The sequence below is a fragment of the Chironomus tepperi genome, unplaced genomic scaffold, assembly GCF_022539635.2.
Source record: "Chironomus tepperi strain 1889 unplaced genomic scaffold, CSIRO-AGI_Ctep_v1 contig_284, whole genome shotgun sequence".
Taxonomy (NCBI): Eukaryota; Metazoa; Arthropoda; class Insecta; order Diptera; family Chironomidae; genus Chironomus; species Chironomus tepperi.
In genome coordinates this window covers 320655-333471 of record NW_027226406.1, presented here as the reverse complement: position 1 = coordinate 333471, position 12817 = coordinate 320655, and positions in this window count along the sequence as shown.

Sequence of the window (12817 nt, the reverse complement as noted above, 5' to 3'; positions counted from 1 at the left end):
TAGAAGTGAAATAAAAAAATATAAAAAATCCATTAAAAATGTTTGATCTTGAATGTTAAATGTAAATAGACGGCCAGAATCTTTTTGTCTTTATCGTGTCGTGTCTATAGCCCCAAAAAAATATATAAGAAAAAAAAAATCATAAAAATGTTGTTTTAATTGAAGCAGTTCCATTGAGTTTTGTGTATGTGTTTATGTGCTCATGTTTATGTTGATGTGCTATGCTGAAGAGAAAATATCCCAGCATCTACTGCCTCACAGCTTCACAATAAAATAAAGTTTATATTTTTTTTGTTTTGTTTTTTCGGTGAGTCAGCTACTTTGCGTATTTATTTATGTCTTCCTTACATATTCATTTAATTACACTACCTAGAATTTAATTCAGTTTTGCTTTTACTACCTTATGGGATGGAAATGTATTCCTGCTCATATGTGCTGTTTATTTGGGTAAATTATGTATCTGAAGATATCATCATATGGGAAAAGGATGGGAAATTATTAAGTTTATTATATACTGTGTGATTTTTTGCAGATTTTGTCTCTATAAAAATAGTTCTGTACTTGAAGTTTTATGGTTTTGCTGGTGATGGATTTAAAGCCAAATTGTAGTAAATTTACTAGATTTGACTAAGAAATTGAATAACTATTCATTTAAAAGAACGACAAAAATCAAATTATATGGAATGCTTACGGCTCGTTCCCACAATTGTAAACTACAATCAAGAAAAGTGCAACTTTTAAAAAAGTTTGAGATATTTCTCAAAAACTGAAATTTAAAATTCAGAAATTAGGAAAGTCCACTTTGTTAAAATCATTCGATAATATTTGTTTTTTTAAAAATAATAAGCAGGTCCGAACAGCACAGCATATTTGCTAGAGCATAGTTACGTTTTATTGTATTAACGAGAAGACAGAAAGCTGCCCTGTCGGCTGATTATGAACATTTTTTGAGACAAAAATGCGATTTTCTCTAGTGTGCAGCTCAGGATGGTCCTCTCTATTATCTAGTAACTTCTAAAATGGTCCAAAAAATGACGATAATTTATTTTATTAAAATCGAATTATTATAATTCGAAATTCTGTGCTAAAGTCTTTCAAATTGGAGTTAAAATCAAGAAATCAGTCAAATTATCAATGTGTAAATGGCAATATATTTTTCAAAAATTTCAATTTTGCGTATATATTTTTAGAGAAGTGATATAAATGAAAATTTTATCTACATAATCGTGATTAAATTTAGAAACCAACAATGCGAAAAAAAAATGTTTGTGTTGTGACAAAAAAAATATAATTTCCATTCTATTCATAGCTTGATTTTAAAGAAAATTGTGCGAAAAAAAAACTGAGCAACTCAGCTTAACAAGATTTTTGTTAAAGTGGTCTTGTTTTGTTGGCTAAAAATAATTTGTGGGACATTTTTTGATTATTTTTCTGATCATTTGGATTGTGTCTTTGATATTATTCGAAAGTTATGTCTATTTTATGGGTAGAGATTAAAAATTATTTTATAAGTAAAAAGGAAAATTTATATAAAAAAAATCTAAAAACTTTCACTTATCTTACTGAAAAGCAAATCTCTAAATAACTGGGAATTTTTGGGTCAACTGGGAAAGTTGACTCAATTCTAGTCTACTCCATGTAAAATTCATGTCGGTTTCTTGCTATTTTGATAATTCATAGTCGTTATAATTGTGTAATTTTACTTTAAAGCTCACCTTACTCCTAACAGGCAAAAGACTATAGATTATGGTGTGTCAGTAATTAGGATTTGAGTCAGGAATTGTGATTTGGGTCAAAAACTGGGATTTTCGGATATTTTAGTCGACTGTTGGAAAATTACTACTACTTTTAGAAAAGTGATTTTCTTTGTTAAATTTAGAATTAGTTTGAATCATCCACTTCTATAAAATATTTCTGCATCATTTGATTATAGATAAATTAAGTCACGAATTTTCTTATTAATTGATGGTCGAATCAAAAATTAGGTTTCAGACCCTTCATCCGCATTGTTAGACTGTAGAATGAAGCAAAATAGACCCATTTTAAGTATTTATAAAAGGAATTTACTCAAAAATTGTTGGTTAAGGTCATACTGCTTGTAATCTGCCTGAACATTACTAAATAATTCTAAGTAAAATGTTCATTGTACTTCAAATTTTTTGCAGTACCCAACTGTAAAAGGTTTCATCGCCCGAAACAGAATTAAACATTTCTATAGAAAAAATTAACAATTTTTTAAATAATTTTTGGGTGGAAATTCTTTGACATTTTCAAATGGCGCCTGAGGTAAATGCTCGTGTATCCCTCAATAATTTGCTGATCCTTTTAACATATTTTCATATTTCCTCTAGTAAGGAAAACAGCTCAAATTTATCGTATCAGTTTCTATCTCAACAATGTTGTTTCCTTTCTTAAAATTAAACCCCAGGTTAGAAGATCCAAATAAGCACAAAAAACATGTGTATTTCATTATAAATTTAAAATATACACAAACCGTAAATTCCTTCCTCGTTGTCATCATCATCATCATCAACATCGAAGAGTGTAAACTTAAAAGTTCAGAATGATAAAGTTGGCTGTAAAAGTATTTGTTGTTGGAAAGCACTTGACGATGGGAAAAAATTTTGTGCGAATATTATGCAAAATAGACTTCTTACTTCTTACTTTTATGTAATTCTATTCATAAAGGTGTGCTTGTGTTGATTCTAGTTCCATTCGTGTGTTGGGACAACAAAGAAGGCACCAAAATCAAATTTAAAAGAAGACGAAAAAAAGGTTTTTGTACTTTACAATTACTTGCGTGAGAAAGCACATAAAAGGAATTCTAAAATCCATTTTTGCTTCCTTTTCAGTCAAACAGCACACGTTTGTGAAACATTTTTACTTCTATTTAGGGATGGTTTGGAAGTTATGTAACAGTAAAATTTCTTTTTTAGACATTTCATCTCACTTCCTTCATTGTGACGATAGGGAACTGAATCATAAGTTCTTACATGATGCATTACTTACTTACTTACTGGAACCATGAACCGACGTGAAGCCTTACTAACTTACTTCCTTGGCGAAGGAGCATAAGAGCCCATGGCCGGATTTTAGAAATCGTTGAAAGCTTGGACTGACTTTAAATAACTTCTGCTCGTTTCTAATTCACAGCCTTTTAGCATCGTTGGAGTCTAGGTTACTACAAAAGGCTTCCCATCTGACTTTGTTGTTGGCTTTTCAACACAATTTGTACAAATTATCCGTTTTTGCATCCAACTGACATTTTTTTAGAACCATCCTACGCCATGTTGCTTCTGGAGCTGCAAGACGTCTTTTTATTTGTGGTTTTCTTACTTAAAGTCGAAGTGGCTCGGTGGCGGAATGGTTTAGTACTTCGGTACATAATTATTGCAACACCGATCTAGTGATCATGGGTTCGAGACTGGACATGGGAATTTTTCACATGTCCTTTTTCAAATCAAATGTAGTGGAAACACGGCTTACAGCCTCCCTTTGAAGGTTACAGATCCCACTATAAGCTGTAGTTCTATTGAGTGCAGTGGTCTGGCGCACACTCTCTCAGGCTTCTCCTAGAGCTGGTTCTATCAATTGCTTCCGTCTGCCAATTATCGATACCAAATGCAATACTTTTTATTTCTATGGCTTTTCTCTATGATTTCTTGGACCTTTCTAGTCCTCCAAATTTTGACTTCAAGATCTTATTTAATGTACCTTATTTAATGGAGCTTCCACAGGTCTCCTAACAACATGCTCTACCCAGCTGAGTCTATTTTGCCTAATTCTTCTCACAAAATCCCCCCTAAACGTCACATAACTTCCAAACGCCTCCCTTTAAACAACACTGAAACCCACCTGCGCTAATCAAGGATTAACAAATTTCATTGTCATTATTCATTACGTGACGCATAAATTTTTGCGTTTCGTACGAGTTTTTATTTGATTTTTACTTCCATTTCTTTCCCCCCCGTGCAGCGCTTTTTATGAGAATTAAAGTAAATGTTTGATTTTAATTTCTTTGCATAACAATTGTTCCTTGATATTCAAGTTTTTTTTTTCTACCATGGCTGACTGATTGTCATTTTGGAATATGTGTTGCTATGTGGTAAGTTGTGTGGGAAGACTTAGAAATTTATTTTTCGGAATGTGTACTTGACATTTTAGTATGTATTATTTTATTCATACTCATGTGACCTTTTAATATGAAAATTTTATATTATTATATGATTTGATTATGGAATGTTAAGTATGTAATTTTTTAATGTTTGTTTGGAATTGATTATTGCCTTTTTTTTGGAAAATTGTTACTGAAATGATTAAGGAACTAAAGCCGCGAATAATCAATATTGGAGTAATCGTTAGTTGTGAGCATTTATGCTAACTACATGGTTTCTAACTGTTGGAGCATGATTAGTCCAATTTGAATACATTTTCGGTACTTTTGTCATTCAGCTCTGTAATTTTTTTGGTATGTGCAAATTGTTAACACCAATTTTGGACTAGACACATTAAATTGATGTACTCTGGATCATGTAATATAGAAGGAACCGTCTTGTTCGACAAAAATGTAAATTGTGTCAATAAGTTCGACTGTTACTCATCAAATTGAATTAAAAAAAAACCGCCACAATGCCATCAATGTTCCTCTACGTCTTGCCATCAAGGTGGTAATGTAGAGATGTTCTTACTTACTTACATCCTTGGCTAGGGAGCATGACGGCCCATTGCCGCGCAAAGGGAATGTCTAAAGTCAGAGATGTCCTATTCACTGCATAAAACTACTCAAGAAGCACAATGTAGCTGATTTTGACGACAAAATAAAATTTGTCGCTGCATGTGGCTCAGGTTAGTCGATGAAGACAATTTTTCCATGACTTAGACTGCATAATACGTCCAAATGACATGGCTTTACCCTGACGCAATAAACATTCGATCATCTCAAGCATGTCATTCAGATATTATGTCATTAATGCTCATTCTCATCTAAAATAACCAATTTAGCTCATTTTAATCATAATTCAACTTCAAATCTATTTCCCTATAATAAAACGCATCAAATCTCCTTCCTTATACAAATATTCCTCAAATAGCTCAGCTGACTTCATCCTGACACACGCACATTACTAAAATACATTCAATAATCCCTTCCTAAAAACCCAACTAATTCTTTGCTAAAAGTAAAAATCCATTTAATGATTCCAAACATAATACTAATGAGAGATTTCAGTCAGAGCAGTGAACCGAGCATGATTATTTATTGCGAATAATTTTTTTGGCTAAAAGGCAACACAAACTAATAAATCACAGACTTTACTAATGAGCAGCCAATATTTTTTTTTTGTTCAGCTGAAGGCAACAAAGTTGAGCTCGTGAAGCTCTTTTTTTTCGGCGATTTAAAAATTTTAGGATTTTTCAATTTAATCTCAAGAATTTAAATGCGACGATAAAATTTTTTTATTATGGATTCGCCAATAAAAGTTTAATACTTTTGGAAATGGATTGGAAAATGATTTTAATGAAATTTTGGGTGAAATACTCCCAGGGATGTAGTTAGAAGATATGGAGAAAGGAGAGGCACTTCTCTTGTGAGGGTTTTATGGATAACTTGTGAGGTCTGAATGGGTGTCCCTGTTGCATGGACGCTATATTAAGGTTGTTTAAACGCCACTCGGTTAGCGTTGAAAGGACGCCCTGTAACGGTTGTATGGACGCATTATGAGGGTTGTACGGGCGTCACTCTGAGAAGATTGTAAAGGCATCCCTTGTGAAGGTTGTATACACGTTCGGTGAAGGTTGTATTGAGGCTTTGTGAGTATTGTAAGGACGCCTTGTAAGAAGTAAAAATGTTCGTATTGTGCTGGTTGTATGGACGTTCTGTGAGGGTTGCATGAGTACCCTTCTGTAAGGATTGTATGGGCGCCTAATTAGGGTTGTATAAGCTCCTTGTAAGGATTGTATTGGCAAACTCTTTGAGGGTTGTATTGCAAATTGAAGATTCTGTCCCAAAGGGCGATTGATACCATGTAGTAACTAATGAAACATCGGGTTGGCATCAAGAAAGGAGGCATTCGGTATCAACTCCCTCCTATCCTAAATGCATCCCCTTCCAAATAGTAAAATTAAAGTCATTATTAAATCATGTAATGCTAGTCTGCATAAAATGAATTATTTTTTGACCTAAATTTTGCGCACCAATAAATTTTTCTCTCCTCGATAATTCCTCAGTTCCTTCTTCCTTCATTTTATTTGCAATAATTTTGTGAAGCGGAACTTCTTCTTCTTTTTGGGGAGAGAAAGAAAGTTCTTTCCCTTGAGATTTGTGACGTATCTGTACATGAGAAGCTATAATGGCTTAGTAATCGAAATATATGGCGGTTCTTCTTGCTCCCTTTTTTTCACATTCTAAATATTTTATTTGGCCATTTAACAAATGAATATTTAAACGAAACTTCATGCTGAATTTCAAATTTTTAAATTCACAACTTCACATCAATGAGGTGATTTGAGAATGGCCATGTGCATTAGATGAGATATTCAAACCCTTTTTTTATGCTTCACATTTCTATTATTTTCTGATCTCGTTTTCAATATTATTGCTCTTTGCTCTTTCTCAAGTGCCAATTGAAAATGCTGAGAATAATGAAAATAAATTATCGAATGAGAAGCCTTTTGGGATGCTCTTGATGATTTTTGTTTGAGAATTTTAATGTGGAGAAATTGAGTTTGGAAACATAAATGTTAAAAGGAGATTTAGCTTTTTTTATTGATGGAATCTAATGAGATAATTGTATGGCCTTTCTGTTAGTGAAAACAAATGTTCCTTAATAAAATTTTATTGGCTTGATAAAACTATGATTTTAGACATATAATCTAATATGGTAATTTTTGTGTTAAATTTAGGCTTTTTAAACAGCTTTTTTCATTAGAATCTAAATACTTTGATAGGGTCAAGTAAACAATAAGAGGACAATTGAAAAAGGTACAAAATGCCAGTGTCAGATAGGTATTGTTTAGCTCGAACAGACAAGGAGCATGCTCATGAGGATACTCACAGAATTCAGCATATTTTATTATATTTAATGAGTTATTCCTCATAAGGCATCCTCATTTAAGTATTTTAGTGAGTATGTTCATTGCCTAGTAGAGATAGTCGTTATCGACGTGGAAGCAATGCTAAGTCGTTATGCACTAGTAAGCAAACAGCATGCTCTCAACAGCAGAGTAACCTGGTTAAACTAATATATTATAATATAACTTGAGTAAATTCTCGAGGACATGCTCTTTATCTATTAGTGACGACACTAGACTTATGACACACTTCTAGGGACCGGCTTCAAAACTCCAGGCTTTCAGACAAAATGTACAGGTCTTAAGCCCTGGATGAACTATAAAGTACAGTTGAAGACTGCATGCCTTCGTATCTTACTTACTTACTTACTTGCTGCAACTAGCTATGTCACCTAGTTTCGCATCTATCACGCAGAAAATGCAGCCCGTCAGTTCTTAGTCATGTGTTTTTGACAAAGTGTGTTAACCGAGTTAGCTACATTCACACGATTACATAGAGTTAGAGGACTCAAGTCTGAAAGTCGTAATGATACTGTCCTACCCCACACTTTAGGTCTTTTGACATTTTATATCATCCATAGTTAGTTTCAGTCCCAATTGGCACAACACGTTTAATCAGGTACCAAATGTCAAATCCCATGCCAAATTAACCAGTTTTATGCCTTTCGGGACATTAAAAAGGGTCTGAATTAGAAATTTTTTAAGTACAAAAAACAATATCCATACAACTACCATCTAAAAAAGTAATTTTTCCACAAAAACTGGTCGAAGAATAAACAACGTCATGTAGCAGAAAAAACAACAAGCACAAAAAAGGATATCTCCCAGAGGTTACAAAAAAGCCCATTGACCTTCCATCATGTTCGTGTGAAAGTCAATCCATTCTTTTTTTCTTGCGATACATTTTCCGAGAATTTGTTTAATACAGAATCCATCAAAACCAGAACAGATTCGTAGAATTTGGGACATAAAATAACAAATGAGATTCATTTGACTTTGAAAATCTGTTGAACAGTCAATTCTCAATAGGCATGCAGACATGATCTAAAAATAGAAATGGAGCAACTAAATCAATAACCCAAAAATTATTCAACTCTAATTTCCTTAATCGATTAGTTCCAAAAGCTCCTTTAGCACGTAAATAATTTATAAACTTTAGTTCCCATCAAGACCATGATGCTCAGACTCAGTATATCTTTAAAGTAACATAAATAAAGGAAATTTTTGGTGCTGATCAAGCCCAGATAAAGTCCCAAAAATATTTTTCCTTAAAGGAATTAAAAACCCAGCGCTAATCTCTATTTGAAGTGAGAAATTTTTTTTATGTCCGCATTTTTCTTCATGTTTTGTAAGCTCTTTTATAGATCCGCAGTAAATTGCTTTAAATTTTTCTTTATTCTAAATACATAAAAGCTGAAATACGTAGGACGATAATTTGCATAAATACACAATTTTTCTATCTCACTCGGTCGCTTTTTTTGCTCAAAGGAAAGCAGCAAAAAAAAAACGAAGCAACAAGAAGAAAATAATGGAATAAGTTGGATGTTTTGGAGAAGAGGTGAATAAAGCGCATTTTAAAGTTTTGAAGAGAATTTCAAAGATTTTCATAATTTTATTGGAATTCCAAGTCAGGATTATAAATTCTATCAATCTTGAGCCACAATTATTTATGCAGACATGGAAAATCAGATGTAGGGTTTTCAATACCGGTATCAAAATGCATGTATTACCGGTATTGAATACTGGTTTTTCATACAAATCAATACCTGTATTGAAAACCCTAATCAGGTGATATATTAGTACTATGTCTAGATACCAAGACACATAGTGGAGGTGAGTCGAATGAAGCTCTGGTTAATTTAAAGTGGATAGGCCTAATAAGGCACCATCCTTAACTAAAAGCTAAGAAATCAAATGGAAGACCTGGTTTGGACTTATCAACGACGATTAAGGGTAAAAGACATAGAAATAATGGTTTGAGGCTCAACATTTGCAACTTGCGAACGCTCTCAGAAACGGGAGCATTGTCGACATTATGCTTCAGTTTCAGCATTACAAATGTAATATAACAGATCAATTTTAATCCATGACTATTCTCAGGTGACACCAGAAGCTGGTACTCTTGTTAATTTTCTATAACTAGTGTAAGACTTAGCTGTACTCTATTTTGGAGTTCGACTCCAGTGGAGTCCATTAAAAAGTAGAATTCTAACTCCAATGGAGTCTCTAGGACTCAAAAGTCCATCTCCTGGATTCCTGCTAACTCTACCTAATGCATTAAAGTCTCAACAGTCTCCTTCCAACATGATTTCTTGTTATTTTTACAGTTTTCTGAATATTACATCCACTACGTCATAACCTTTATACTTTGATTTGATTCAGAGGTATACAAAGGGAAAGAGGCATTCAGTAGGAATTTCGAAATAATTTTATTAAATTCACCTCCTCCTAATTTGGTCAACATCTCTACCAAAAGTACACAGAGGCATATCCAGTTGGTTAACCTCCCCATCCCCCTTCCTTAAACATTAGTAGCTTGATAAAGGGTCGTTTACTTATTACGTTACGCAAAAAAACGAATTTCTAGACCTCAACCACACTAAAAAGCGAACGTAATAAGTGAACGAGATAAGTAATAATGTAAACAAAAAGAGAACCTTAATGACTCAAAACAATGGGATTAAGAGGAAATAACAATCATTTTAAGGTACGAAATACGATTACCTTCTCAGAACCCCAAAATCCAGGATAAACCGTCCACAATAAAATTCTCATTCTTTCATCATAAAGTGATCTCAAAAAAAATTATATGTTTTATTAAAATAAAATCTCATCTCGTTAAATATTTACATTTCCTATAGAGTAAATTTTATATTATACATTATGTACTTATGTATAATAAGAATATATGTCTGCACAAATATACACACTATAATGAGAAGGAAGTGGATTTAGATTCTTCTCTACTTTTTTTTATTTTATTATTTTGCAAGGTTTTTAACATGACGACGATGTATATACAATTTGGAGATTACCTTGATTTTACTGCTATTGCTATGTGCTTTAAAGATTAATTCTCGTTCATTTGATCAAGACAATGGGAATATTTCTATATTTGTGTACAGTTTTAAAAGAATTCAAGCTATATTGTATTGGAATTTTTGGTTAAAAAAAAGATTATCTGTGGCTTGATATTTGCCTCTTAATCTTACGTTAGTTAATAAACATTTTTGTTTTTTCTTCTTATTTTACCTCATCCATTCATTTGCTGATCATCGACAAAATATTTCAGTGAATTATTGAGACAGTAATAAGTCAGTGTTGAGAGTAACAATCAGCATTAATCCAAGATTTATTTTAAATAATTATAAACAAAATAGTTCTTTTGCGTAGTAATTTAATTCATTAAAAGTTTCATTTGAATATCAAGAAATTTGACGGAATCATTAATCTACATTAAGTGCCTACATTGCATTCATCATCATCCTACACGTGTCTGGAGTTTGATAAGTTTTCTTTCGCATACGAATATTAATTAAATGTCAAATTTTAAGCTATCAATTTTGTTATTTTTTTAGGAGAAATGTTAAGTTTACGACGACCACACGAAAGTTGTTGCAAATGAAGAGGATGAGGTGCTGAACAAGGCTCAGACACTTAAAAAAGGAAAAATTGTACAATTTTGTTGAGTATCTGAGCCTTGGTGCTGAAATGTCAATTGAAATTATTTTTGGAATTTTGGAATTCATCTTATTGAGTTTAAGAGAATTAAATTGAAAATATGGTAGGCATGAATGCTGATTTGAGTATTTAACTAATAATTCAGATTAAAGTGAGTTGAATACACTTTAAAACTCGAAAAGACATGCACATGAGTATGCTCACAAAATTGAATCTTGAAGAGAACCATAATTTTTCCTCAGATTGGACCGAATTCAGCCGTCATGGTGCCGTCTTATACTTAATAATGCGAATTATAAGTCATATACTAATCACCAGGGGTCAAGAGTGTAGTCAGGTGGGAAGGAGGGAATTAGAAGTTGGTGTTTGTCCGTTTTTCTTTAAAAAAAATTTTGTGCTTCATTCAATCCCGAGTGTCACAAAAGAAAAAGACGACAAATTAAGGCGGCTTCCATTTGGTGTCAATGAAAAAGTAAAGAGAAGCTTTTAAAGTTCCGTGAGTATTCTTCATTCATGTCGCTCGGGAAGCGGTCAAAACGTCTTTGTCTCATTATAGACAACCCTTAGATTTAACAAGCTTGTAGAAAGTTTAAAATTTTCCTACTTAGTTCTCAATTGAGTCCAATTTTTGCTCTCAATTACCATGAAATTTAATTAAAAACTTTATTTTAGTATTAAATGGTAGTTGTGAGAAAATTCTCTATGATTAGTTTTTGCTCTAAAAAATCTTTATTACTGTTTTTACTAAATCCCGCAAAACCGCGATCAACAAAGCTATAAAACCCAAATAGAAGTAAACAAGACTTTTTGTACGACATGTTCTGTAATTATGTTTTTTTTTCCTGAAACATTTATCGTGCTTTAGTAATAGCCTCTATTCTCGCCTCTCCCTAGACCTCTTCAGAATCAAAAATAAAAAATTATGCAGTCAAAATGTCACCAATTGTCATGGCCATTAGTAAGCCATTGTAAATTAATAAACCATTAGTAAGTCGCCAACAGTTCAGGATTTTCCAATTCATTAACTCCAACTCTTAATCTCCTGATCATTATAATTTCATTTTCTTAACTCTGGTCTTGTTCATCATTTCCTTAAAGATTTTAAAGCCACAAGAATTTAATGAATTTTATCAAAAATATTATCGATTTTTTAATTACCTTAAAGTCTATTTTTGTGATAATTTTCTCAAAACTCTAAGCCTCACCATCCATCAAATAACTTTATATCTCCAAAATGGATCAAGCTTAATTGAATTAACAAAGGACCGACTAAAATGATATAATCTGATTTTTAAAATTTACGCAAAACAAATTTCATTAAATATTGATTTTTTTATAAGTTCTTCATTCTTGATTCAAAGCTTAATTCATGTGCTATTAATCATGCGGAATTTTTTCAAAAAAAAAGTCTTCTCGTGCCTCGACTTCAATCATTCTGTGTCGGTGGAAGAAGAAAAGCTTTTTTTCTCAGCTGAAGGAAATGAAGAAATGGAATGTCAACATGATTTATTACTTAAATTATTTACGATTCTCATATTGTCGACTAATTAAATTATTGTCATTTTAATTTAATTTAAAGCGAGGATTTTTTTTAACGAAAATTATGCGAGTGTGGGACTTGAGAAAAATATGAATTTCTTTCTTTTATTTTGAATAATTTAAGACTTTTTTTTGGAGGGGATTAAGTGGAATAATTAATGAAAAATTCATGGCTTGGAATAATATGAGATATGAGATGGAAATTTTACTTTTCTTCGTAGAATTTGAAGATTTTTTAAGTATATTAAGCGTACATAATTAAAGTATTTAAAAATTCCATGTTTGTTCATGTTTAGAGCGTCAAGGAAATATCAAGACAAATGCATAGCTAGAAATTATTCATGAAAACCTTAGAAAATTGAATAATTTTTAAAAGAAGGAGAAAGTTTTGACCTCAAAAACCTATGCTAAACAAGTCTTGAACACGCTTTTGCGTCAGGGTTGCTTCGTGCCTTGCCGATTATAAAAAGATGCAGTTCAAGTATTAAGGTCGTTGAGTTCACATTCAATGTGACCAAAAAAGAATTTA